The 12,691-nt window shown below is 40.6% G+C and overlaps 1 protein-coding gene across 2 annotated transcripts in view; it reads right to left on the bottom strand.

Annotated features, from left to right (window-relative positions):
- NDNF (neuron derived neurotrophic factor) overlaps nt 1-12,446 on the bottom strand; it is a 41,474-nt gene extending 29,028 nt beyond the window's left edge. The window contains exon 1 of one of the 2 annotated variants that reach the window (XM_040474732.1): nt 11,950-12,446. The gene's annotated coding sequence lies outside the window, so the exon portion shown is untranslated. The remainder of the gene's footprint in view (nt 1-11,949) is intronic. The other variant, XM_040474722.1, reaches the window with a different exon arrangement.
- Nucleotides 12,447-12,691: the final 245 nt, after the last annotated feature.

Raw genomic sequence — 12,691 nt, 5'->3', positions numbered from 1 at the left:
GGATTTGTTTCATAAGAGATATAATAAACTAAATAGGAAACAAGTTATGGATGCTTTTGACAATTTTATGCGTATAAAATAGGTTTTTTTTGTAAAACTTAAAGACTTGGGAAGTATTTCTTTAACCTTTTGAGGTGGGCCTCATGGAAACTTGTTGGCTGGCTGCCATAGAGGGGTGGTATGTGCCAGATGGTCCAGAGGCCTGGTATAGGGAAGCATTTTTTTCTGTTGTTACCAGGACATGTAAGAATAACACAGTGCATTACTCAAGAGAACCTTCTTCCTTGAAAATAGGTGAAATATGGTTTGGTTGGGATACTTTCTGATCAGGGAATAGGAATGCTATAGACCAGTGCTTCTCAAATCTTAATGTGGATTCACATCACTCAGCTTTCCTGTGAAGATGCAGATTCTAATTCAAAAAGTCTGCCTGTCACTCGTCCTTTCTAACAAGCTCCCCAGAGATATGATGCTGATGGTTCATGGGCTGCACTTTGAGTAGATCTGTGTCTTTCAATTCCACGACCGATTATCTGGTTATGGTGGCACGATGATTTTCTTCTCCAGGATTTTCATTGCTTGAAATTTTTTTTAAGTATTTTAAGTAATCTCTACACCCAATGTTGGGTTGGAACTTACAACCCTGAGATCAAGAGTTGCACATTCTACCGACTGACCAAGCCATGTGCCCCTCATTGTTTGCACTTTCTGATTTCTAATTTTCACTCATTCCAAATGTTAATGTTTTAAACATATATTTACCATGGACGACATGGAGATTATACATATCCTTTCTTCCTTTTACTTTGAGAACTATTATTACATCCACACAATTTCACAGCTTTCTCTTTTCTTTACCTTCTTTAGATTAAAAAACAAGAAGATATGCAGGTTTATTCTCTCTGGGGAATACGTCTGTGTTTAACTTAAAGCCCAGTAACTAGTGGAATTTTTTAGGAGATTGTGACAAGATCTTAATTTATTCATATACCTAATGAAGTTGGCAAATATACTACTAAGAAATAAGATGCTATCAAGAAGAAATAATTATTACCGTAGAATAGTAAATACCATAGCTAAGAACTGGCATTTGATTCCATGGACCTAATCCCATATTCTCCCAAATACCTGATGGTCCTGAAGCTTTGCTTCTTTCCTCCCCACTGGCAGTTATTTTGATATGACAGCATTAAAGCCTGTCTGCTATCAAAGAGTTTTGGAAGTGGCCTCAAGTGCCAAAGCAAGGACAAAATCAAAGTAGTCATTAAACATACTGTAATCAAGATAATATACTTCAAATATAGAAGAGTGAGACAGATGTACCAGGAACCTTAAATAGTTCAAATGATTAAACCCTAAGTTATTATTTCCAGATTAAAAAAAAAAAAAAAGGAAAAAAAAAGCAAGGGGCACACAAGTATGTAGTTGTTGTGTTCTTGTAAAAAGAAAGAAGTTCAAGTAACAGTTTTAAAATATGGATTTCTTCGGCGATCCCTCTTATAAAATCCAAGGCCAAAAACAAACTACAAATGTAGAGCCCTGTCTTCGGAGAGATGAGATAATATTCTCCAAGGACACTGGTTCGTGACAATCTCACAGTTGAGAGAACCTCAAAGAGAGGATAGTTAATGCATCACCTCTCTTTTCTTTCTGTATCTCACTCTCTGGTCTCATGTCTCCAAGCCTGGGGACGGTTAAAAGGCTGCCAAAGTAAAATAGAAAATGATCGCTAGACTTTGAGTAAGAAGATCTGAGTTGAAGGAGTTCTGACCAAACCATTATTGGCTTTTGTACTTTTAGCAAATCTCTTAATACTCTTTGAGTTTCCTCATCCATAAATGGAAAACATTTATTCTCAGGGTTGTTAATGAGGTTTAAAGTGGTGGGTGTGAATGCTTTTTTACAATGAGAAAAGGTCCTATTTATCTACAAATAGTATAAAACAGCTTCTCAAACTAGTTGCAAAATTTTATTCAACAACAAAAGATACATGTTTTGACTTGCTCTTCAAACAGGTATCAGAAAGAGTTTCAGCATCAGGTTATTCTATCTGAATTTACCTAATCTATCAGGTAACAGATTAGGTTCCTATTTAAAGACTGACTAGAAACACAGAGGAAAGGCCAAGATGTTGGGTTTTAAAAAATAATCACATAAACAGGAGGAAATTCTTAATATTCTTTTTGTTAGCCTTGATAGACCATATCTGAGGGCATCAATATTGTTTAATAAACAAAGATGGATTAAGCGGATTGAAAGGTGAGTGTTCTCAGGCTTTTTAGGCACTAGATCTAGCAAGGGATTTCAGATGCACGTGTCGAGATTAGAGAGCTGAGGATCAGGCTCAGTTCCTGGGATGTTCTGCATTATTATTTCTGGATTAAGAGATGATTAAAGAACAGGGCACTCAAAAGGCAGATAGTGCGGGCAGACCCCAAGGTCACTTTTAATGAAGAGTTTATAGTAAATTATGATGAAATAACACAAGCTCGTAAGTCTACAACAGAGAGATGACAAACCAAAAGACACTGACCACAATTATTTCATCCCTCCCCTCCTCCAAAAGTAAGATCTACCGTTAGGTGTGGTTTTCCTTTAAAAAAAAATTTTTTTTAAGCATTGGGGAAAGGCTGCTGCTGGTGACTGTCAAGGGTCAACAATGTTCATTGGTCGTTACACAAGATAGAGCCTGCCAAGAGAAAAAAAAGTCTCAAAACTGCCTCTTTGTTGTCATTGTTTTGTAAATGTGAATAAAACTTTAAATATAGAGATTGTTTTCAATTACAGATTGACCTCGCTGGCTGAAATGTTAATATGAGTGTGCGTATAAATTTCTTCACTGTTTGAACTTACTTATTCCTCATTATGTTTTAAAGGGCTTTAAATGTTTAGAATATTTGGAATATCCTATCATATGTGTCTACAATAACTTTCATTCCACTGAAATGTGTAATTTCATCCAACTTGGGAGGGGGAGGAATCATTTATTTAAATAATTTTAAAAGAGATGTAACTTCAAATCTTATCTCTCAAAAGTGCCATATTATTAGTGGAATAATGGAATGAGTCTAGAGGTGAATTATTATTATGCAATACCACTATTTTAAAAAGGGATTCTGCAGATTATTAATTTTTCAGTGTTGTACCTTAACACATATTGATTAAAAGTCAAAAATTGTAATCATTTTTCTGTAAAAACTTCTCTAGTAAGTTAATTACCAAAACCAGCAAACAAACATCTAGCACATAAACTGTCTGTGATTAAGGTCTTATCAATTTAGACTAAATTAATGATCTTTTTTAATCATTAAATTGTAAAAGAAAAATTTCCAAGCAAATGCATCCTTGCAAATTAATTTGGCAATTAATCTCAGTTAAAAATTTTTAGACATTTCCACCAATTTTGCTTATGAAACCAAGAGTCCCTACTTTATTTTAGAAGTGTGTGAATGAGTGTAGGGAAGTCTCTTAACTGAGTCTCAGATTTCTCAGCAGGAGGAGGGTTACTATCTTCCTCACTGGGTTCCTGTGAAGATTAAGGTAAATGATGGATGTGGAAGTACCTTGTAAACAATCAATGGGTTTTACAAAGTTATAATATTGTTAATAAGTAGAATAATTTCCATTCACTGTTGTGAAATTCAAAACACAGAAGCAACTTTAACATAAGTTAGTAACTAGCAACTTTACAATAAACAATAAAATTTCAAATAAAAATTTCCAAATGTAGCACTTTATATATTTTTACTAGAGCAGATTAGACAGCTTTTTTTTAATTCTTAGAATACTGAAAATTTTCAGAGCATAATGGAATGTATTATCTATTTACTTGTAACAGAGGAATTATCAAATGCGTATACATATAACTAAGAATACTTTTGAAGACAGTGGTGACTAATTTATTTGAGGGCTCTTTCAGCTTTCTGTTTAAGACCTCTGGCTCTCTAATGTGTTGTTCCCAAATCTTTTGGAATTGTGATTAAAAAATATATACCTGTATTTCATATATATAAAATAACAAGGCATTCTATGCCACAGTGAGTATCCTAGTTTATTATATTGGATGTAATCCTATACTTCATGTCATTTTTTCAGGTAGGGTTGACTTCTTGTCAGAGAATTGGAGATTGAAATGCCACTATTTTCACCTGACATTATTTTTACTTCATAGAAGACGCGACCTCTGCCATTATTTCTTTTTCATTGACCATCTGATACACTGAATAAGCGTGCTTTTGACATTAGATCTATTACATGATGTTAACAGAACTTCTTTTCCCTCTTTATACATAAAAGTCAGTATAGATAGGGTTTCTGATATTTTCTCATTTCATCATAATGAGGCATCTTGTGAGGGAAAGAGGACACCCTTTTTTAGAGACCTGTGCTTTACAAGAGCAACACTAGATATCTGTTCAGTGCCTCAATTATTTAAAAGAGTATCCTGTTTCCTTCATTTTACTGAAAAGATATGTTTTTAAATACAAATACTCAGTAGATCTAACCTTGCAAAGATAATCTCAAGTGTCCTCACCGATTCCTCAACATCAAGATTCCATATCTTAAATTTACATCAAGGAAGAAAGAAGGTGAATTCCGTATTTTGTGGGCCCAGTGTAAAATGGAAAGTGCAAGACCTCTTGTTCAAAAAGTAAGAATTTCAAGATGGTGACAGAAGAGCATTCGACTAAGCACAAGAGACCTTCCAAGTGTGGCCCCTGAGGCTGGCCCCGGGGATAAGTTACACTAGAGTATAAGAAACTGAGAGTCAATTACCGGTGGGAAGGGAAGGGAAGAGGAAGGGAAAAAAGCAGATACACACTAAGGGTAGGCTGTCCAAAGGAGAGGCTAAGAGATCCAAAGATAAGTATCTCCCTTCTCTAAAATTCTTTCCAATCTGGCTTTATCTAGCTATTAACATCTCTGTAAGATGTTAGCAATGACCTTCCCCTGTTTTCCTTCCCAGGGGTATTTTCATATTTATAGGGGACACTGACACATAAAATTACTTTAAAAAGGAAAAAAAAATCATCTTTCGAAGGTAGCATTTTAGTACCATGAGAGGCCTTGGTAACATTTGGGGGCAGGACGGCTTCCCCAGTACCTCAGGGGACCTGCCCTTTTGTCCATCTACTAATATGGTTGTACTTGCTACTGTGATCGTTGGAGTATCAAATCCTTGTCTTCTATTTAAGAGGCAGTTTCATTTTCCATAAAAAAAAAAAAGTCCTATGTGTTCATAGCACACTTTAGCAAACTTCGAAGGATCACCCCTCGAACTGAAATATTTGAGACTTGGGAAGGCCAAAAGATAAATGATTGCTGTCTTTTCTCAGTTTTCCAGGTGTTTTAACTACCAGTGCTGTTTCTGATCTCTGTCACCACTGTTGGCAACAAATATCTCTTCAGCTATAGGATCCAGTTACTTCTGAAACAATCCCAACTTGAAGTTTTGGATGGTATCAGTGAATTTTAGTGAATGCTGTGACTTACTATGAATTACAACATTTATTGAGTGCTATCAACATATGAATAATATTTAGATTTAAATCATGACATATATACTAGTGTATTCTTACGGGTAACATGTATTTATTACCTGTCTTTAAATGTATTTTAAACAAGATAACTAAAAAGGATCAAGTATGTGTATTTTTATGTGAGATTATTTTGGTATGACTCTGATAATTTAATCAGAGACATATTTTATTACAGAAATAAAATGCATAATGTGACATTTGGCAATGCCCATGAGCTTAGAGTACACATGGCCTGAACAAAAGGGAGTAATCAAAGCCATTTCTTAGGTTCACATGGATTGCTGAGGTTTAACTTTTCACTACCATGTGCTATAAATTGTAACCACCTATACTCCAGGATGCACCTAAGTTGGAGAAACTAACCCTAAATAAATCAAGCCCTTTACACAAGCTTTTCTCTTGTAAACATAATATTTTCAAGTATCACAATGTCACCCCTTATTTTGTTTGTCAACTATCCAGATATGGTATTCTCTATCTTTGCAAATAAACACTTGCTCATAGTTTCTGTATTAAACAGCAGTCATGGTGATTTCAAAAACAAGATATCACCCTTCACAAATCTTTCTAATGATCAGCTCAGGTTTTACTCTTTCTTTTAGAAAATGATAAATTTCAGGGGTTCCCGGGTGGCTCAGTCGGTTAAGCATCTGACTTCAGCTCAGGTCATGATCTCATGGTTCCTAGGTTTGAGCCCTGCCTCTGGCTCTGAGCCTGGAGCCTGCTTCAGATTCTGTGTCTCCCTCTGGCTCCCTGCCCCTTCCCCACTTGTGTGCTTGTGTACTCTCTCTCTCTCAAAAATAATAAATAAATCAACATTTTTTAAAAATGATAAATTTCTGTCTCATTTTGTCTAGATCTGTGTATACAAGGACAATTGCCTCAGAGAACAAGATGTAGTTACGATGAATTTTAGTTATGGATAAAATGCTCATATGAATAGAGTCCATATTTTTCGGCTATGTCTTTAGATCGTGGAGTACACGTCCTCTGAGCACACAGCTGGAATACGAGAGTGTTTGCCTTGCTTTCATGTTAGGGTGAAGACAGAAACTTGTACGGTCACTGTAGACTACAGTCAGGACCACTATTTGTGATACTGGCTGTAAGCATTCCAATTAGAAAACAGACATGAGTGCATGTTGCTAATTCGATTTTTGTTATTTGGTTATTAAATGTAAAATGTCCACACTGTGTCCAAGAGTTTCCTTCATTTGAGCTGATTTCTAGTCATGTGTAATCACGTTTTTATTGAGTTCTTTTCAAACTTTATATAACCTGTTGTTTCTTTCTTTTTTATTTTTTTAATGTTCATTTACTTCTGAGAGAGAGAGAAAGACAGTGTGAACAGGGGCCAGGAGGGGTAGAGAGAGAGTGGGAGACACAGAACTTGCAGCAGGCTCCAGGCTCTGTGCACAAGCCTGACACGGGCCTTGAATTCACCAACTGTGAGATCAAGACCTGAGCAGAAGTCGGAGGCTTGACAGACTGAGCCACCCAGGTGCCCCTATTTCCTGTTGTTTCTAAAAAAGTGTTTTTTTTTCTTTTCTAATAACTATATAGAAGGCAGCAAATTCTTTCAAAAGAACAATTAAAAGAGCCATTGGAAAAGTTAACTATATACATTCTGTCGTATTTTTCTTTTTTAAAGATCCAGAGTTTTCACAAGTGAAACTAAAAATAAATATTTCAGAGAAATATATAAGATATTAAATATATGTCCTTTTCAAATTTGATACAGGAAAAATTAACAAATCAAAACCCCAAACTATCCACCAACTTACTAAAATATATCAGTTTCCAAGGGATATGGATAATTGCGGAAGGAATAATGAGATATAATCTTGGATGTTTCTATATTTAAAGACTTGAGGTCTGTGGACTTTAAAGTTTAAGTCAATTTTAGCTTAGTGAGTGCTTAAAAAAAATTGACAATGTAACAGGACCCAATATCCAGCTGTTCTGTGGTCAAGTCTGTCTCTTCATCCCAAAGGGAAAGATCTGCAGAAACATATCGCTAGTTCACTTTTGTTCCATTACTGATCAACTACCTTACCCTTAATTTTTAAAATGCAAAACTAACAATACCTTTTTTATTTGAGGTGAATTAATATTACAGTTTATAATTTCCGAATATTTCAGAATACTAAAATACACAGATTAGGTGGCTTGCAGTTGTAGTAAGATACCCAAAGAAAGGGGGAAGGTGTGAATATAGCACCTTCGGGTTCAGGGAATGTGTTTCGGAAGTAAGCAGCTGAGAACACACCTGCTTTTGTCACTGGTTTGGGCACTGGTGGGCTACAGACATCAAATGTCAGGTGTCATCTGAGGAGTGGCAAGAGATCTCTATGCACAGGTCCAAACACAGACTCATCATAACATGCTTTGTTTTTTTCCCAGAAATACAACCGAATTTAGGATCAGCATACCACTATACAATGCAATAAAGTATTAGTTTTGTTTTTCTATGTCATACTATGTGATTCTTTTTTTTTTTTTCCTTTTTAACAACAGTGGCACAGTATTTCCTTTTCTTCCTAGGTGAAAAATAACATGCGGAAGCATGATTATGTGTGTCGTAGGTGTCAATGTGCACTGTAATATAACGGGAAACAAGGCAAAATTTATCCTAACTTTGGGGTTTAAGTGGCCAGGCATTTTTACATGGAATATTTAAATATTTGAGGACTTTAATTTTGAAATCAGTTTGAAAGCAAAGATTTGGTGCAATTTACTGTTTACTACTCAACTACATAACTTGTTTAATTGGTGCTTCTATGAATGACTGAGCCAACTAGAAAAGGAAAAAAAAAATTATATTCTTCAGAATAATTGCTCCAAAATAAACATTTACAGGTTCTAGACATTGTTTCAAGGTCAAGTGAATAATCTGAATTAGTTTTGTAGATTACACTTGCCTTTGACCCAGTATAGATGACTATGGGATATGCTTTCTTCCTGGTGCCTAAGCTGATGGGAACTGACCCTGGCAAGTTCCATTTATTACTTGGATGGTACTATGGGTGCAGGGCTCCCCAAAGCAAGACCTGACAAGAAAAGAGGGAGCAAAACAGTGTGAGAACACTGCTTGGTCACTAGACTCAACTACTTTATCACTGGAATAACTAAGGAAAAAAAGACTAAAATAATTTTAATCCATGCACATTATGTAGAATTCTTACTATTTCTTGCTATCTGTTAACTCAGGCATAGTCGTCACAATTCCAATATCTACTCATTCATCGCTGCAAAATGAAAAATAAGTTCTGTCCTAACAATGACAACAAAAACACAATCAGTTTTAAAATAAAAGTTCTGACCTCTTCATAGACTGACTAGAAATACTACAGAAATGAACATGGGAAGATAACAATGGACAGATACATTTTATTTCTACCTTTCTCTCCTTCCTTCCAAATAATTATAGTTTAACAACACAAAATTTCCCGTATTATACACGGAGAGTATGGTCAATAAATCCAAGTGAGAAAACTAAAATCTGAATCACCAGGTTCATGAAGCTGATTGAAACATTCGCTACATTAAGTTATCCGAAGGCTGATCCACTGTGGCTACATTGAATGTAAGCATTCCCTCAGCATGGCGTTGCCAAGGTTATGACATCACTCTTTGCTTTTTTACCATTCATATGTTGCCACATGAATGCTCAATAGACCCAGGACAAATAAACGGAGGGTGAGGGCTTCCCTCATTCTTAGAAGGGTATTTTTCAATTATATATTTTGTTACATCTTAGGAGATAAAAGCTGTGTCTGCAAGTGATTAAAAGATGTTTTATATTCATGGTTTCATTTCTGCTGAAATAAATGCGTAATTTAAACCACACATAATTCCTAGCAATTTAGGCCCATTACAGAGTTCTAGCTTCTTTTTTATGATAGTTACTAATTAAAACGGAGTGTTACTGCCACGTGGAGCCTGTGACTTCCACATACAGGTTTAATGAATCAAACGTCCTGACATAAAAATGAAAACAATACAGACAAAGCTGCAAGCTGTTATGTTTCTAGTGTGTGGTAAGGATTAAGGATATTCACTGAAGTTAAGAATTATGCAGAGAAAACACTTGTAATTTCTTTCTTTAAAGGGAGAATTAAAGGGTTTTTTTAGTGAAATCTGAAATAGTCACCAATTTTTCTAACTTCTGGACCCCTCATTCCCAGCGGACTTCCCCTCCTGAAGAATTCAAACTCATCAGAGTCACTTTTAAAGGATACATGATGGGATATTTTAATGTAATCCTGCATATAGGTTTAGATTGAAAATGGGAATTGGGACTATAATTAATTATGTTGCCATGTTTTTTGAACTTTAAGGAGACAGACTGAGGCAAAGGAGGGCATTTCATAAGACTGCAACCTTCTAAAAGTTCATAGGTCAAGACTTTGGTAAAATGACAGTATCTTTTTGACATTTAATTAATTCCACATGCAGAATGAGTGTGAGAAATTAATACCCCTTTGGTGTACTCACTTTCTGAAACCACTGTAATAAGAGACTGACACAAAATCAAAACCAAATATAAACACGGTCTTCAGCTAGGGTATGGCCTTACGATCACTGTTACTAAACAATAATTAATAATAATAACTACTGATCGCTCTCCGTACGCGTATTTGCTGTCGCATCCATCCATCACATCTTTCAGGATAATAAAACAGTTCAATCCCATCAAATCCTCCAAAGCGCTCCCTCTGGAGGGATGTTTTATCTCTACTTCTGTGAGCCCAGGGAGGATTCTACTTGTTTGAAGGGGGCGGAGAATGGAGCTGGGTCCTATTTATTTCCATTGACGACTCCCCGGGTTCACACAGGCGCTCAGAGCCCGGGTGGGAGGAAAAGGGGAGGAGGTGCGGAGATTCCCTCCTTCAGAAAAGAAAAAGGGTTCAGGAAGCGAGGCGAAAGAAGGGGTGGGTGAGGGAGTGGGGGAAAAGGGGTAGTGTGGTTGGAGAGGTCAGGGACTAAATGAAGAAATAAATTCTTCTTTGATATAGTAGGATCGAATGATGCAAAGTGGACGAATTTACCAGTCCAACTAAGTTGCTAAAAGGAACTATGTGAAAACAAAACAAAACAAAACAAAAAGAAAAAGAAAAAAGAAAACAACAACAGCAACAACAACAACCACCCAAAAAACAAACCCAGAGACATTTTCTCAGGTTCATTTCTCGCTCAAGGTCTTGGTTTCACTGAGCTACTTGTACCCTGAGCAGGAGATGGACAGCGCCCCGAAGGGGGCCGGGAGCACATCCGCGACCTGCCCGAAGGTCAGCTCAGCGCCCTTTGCAGAGGTGCCCGCGGCAAACTCCGAGGGCCTCCGCGACCCACGCGGACCCGGTGCGGAGGGCTAAGGGGAATTCTCCAGCTTCGGGCGGGGGGACGGGGGGATGGGGAGGCGGCAGGAAGGGCGCAAAATGAAACGAAACCACACCCTAAATTTTGCAGTTTGCGAAGTGTCCCAGGGGAACAGCGGGGACCTGGAACCACTCGTTCATTCCTGAGTGTCGGGGCCGCCCCAAGTCTCACCTCAGTACTGAAGGTAGGGTGGACTGGAGCGAGTACCCACTGGTGCACAGACAGGTCTAGGGCACTACGTACGCCCTATCGCTCGGTCTGGGGCGAGAAGCAGCGTCCCCTCGGTGGCTGCTCTGGTACCCCGGCAAAAGCAAGATCAGGTCCCAGGCCTCCCTGCTCAGCTCAAGGAAGTTTCTCTAACGATGCTCGCCTCCGAGGCAGAGCGCGAACGAGGTGCCAAAGCGGAGAGGTTCGGCTGGCCGAAGCGGACCGAGATCCCCGAGCCCCTGGCTGCGGCTGGGGGCCGCCCACCAGGACCCCGCGCCTGCTCTGCCCGAGCGCGAGCGGGGTGCGCAGTCCGGACTCCTTGCGTTTCGTCCCACACTCAACGCGCCGGCAAGACCCCAGTCTCACAGACTTTCTGTAGCCAAGGCTACAGGAGGTGAACCGGAGGGGGAGGCAGCAACCCTCCCGGCAGGCGGGCAAAGTAAGTGTCCAGGCCAAGTCGGGAATAAAGGCTCTGCGGCTCCCGGGACTCCGCCGCACCCTGGGCACCTGGAACCCCGTGTCCCCGGCCCGTGCACGGTCTCTCCACCTCCTAACACCGCTGGGGCCGCCCAGCCACGAAGCCAGTGTGGAAAACCGAGGGAGATCTCCTCCACGCCCCTTAAGCCCTCAGCTCCTCGGGATCTGGCGCCCTCGTCCAGCCGCGACGGAGAACCTCGCTGGGCCCCTCTGAGTTAGGGGACGCGCGCCTCCACCCCCAACCCCAGAGGAGCCCTCGGGTGTGAACACTCCTTGTACCACCAGGTCTTGGGGTGGCGGTCACAGGCGTCGGGACGTCACGAGTTGCTTTCCTCTCGTTACTTACCTTAAAAAAAATCGGTTTGCTTTTCCTGGGAGGGGGAGAGGAAAAATCCCTCCACGAGGTGTGGTGTGCGAAACAGTCCACGTCCCCGGCACCGGCCAAGATGCTAAGCACCAGTACTCAGGAACCGAAGGGGCTGGGAGGCGGAGGAGGAGGCCGATAATAGAGAAAAATTAAATCGGCCGAAGTGTCCCAACTTTGCGGTGGGCGCTGCAAACTTCAAAGGCGGGCGAGGGCTGGCGGCGCGCGGCAGCCGAAGTTGCTTCGAAGTGGAGCGGGGAGCAGCGCGGGGCTGGGGGATCCCTGGGCAGAGTGGGGAAGTGGCGGGAGGTCCTTTTAAAAGGCCGGGAACGTGCGGGGGCTGGGCGCCGCGAGGATGCTGCCAGCCCCGCGGGGGCTGTCGCGGGCTCCGCGGGCGGCCGCTCGGGGCACCGGCGCCTGGCTGGAGTGCGGCGCAAGGAGAGCGGGGCGCGCGGGGCGACGGCGGCGGCGGGTGCGCGGCTCGGTTCGCTCCGCTCTCTCGCGGCTCCGAGCCGGGAGTGTGTGTTCGCTCCCGAGTGTCACTGCTGAAGCCCAGAGCCGCTCCCCCTCCCGCCCCACCGCTGCCCGCCCGCCCCCTCCCTCCTCTGCCCGCTGCCTCCCCCCTCGGTTCCTCCCTCCCTCCCGCTGCGCGCCACCGCGCGCGCGCGCGCGCACTTACACACACACACACACACACACACACACACACACACACACACACACA

The sequence above is a fragment of the Herpailurus yagouaroundi genome, unplaced genomic scaffold (genome assembly GCF_014898765.1).
Source record: "Herpailurus yagouaroundi ecotype Mexico unplaced genomic scaffold, PumYag 28, whole genome shotgun sequence".
NCBI lineage: Eukaryota > Metazoa > Chordata > Mammalia > Carnivora > Felidae > Herpailurus > Herpailurus yagouaroundi.
The sequence above is the reverse complement of the archived record's forward strand: the minus strand, read 5'-3'. Positions and strand labels throughout refer to the sequence as shown.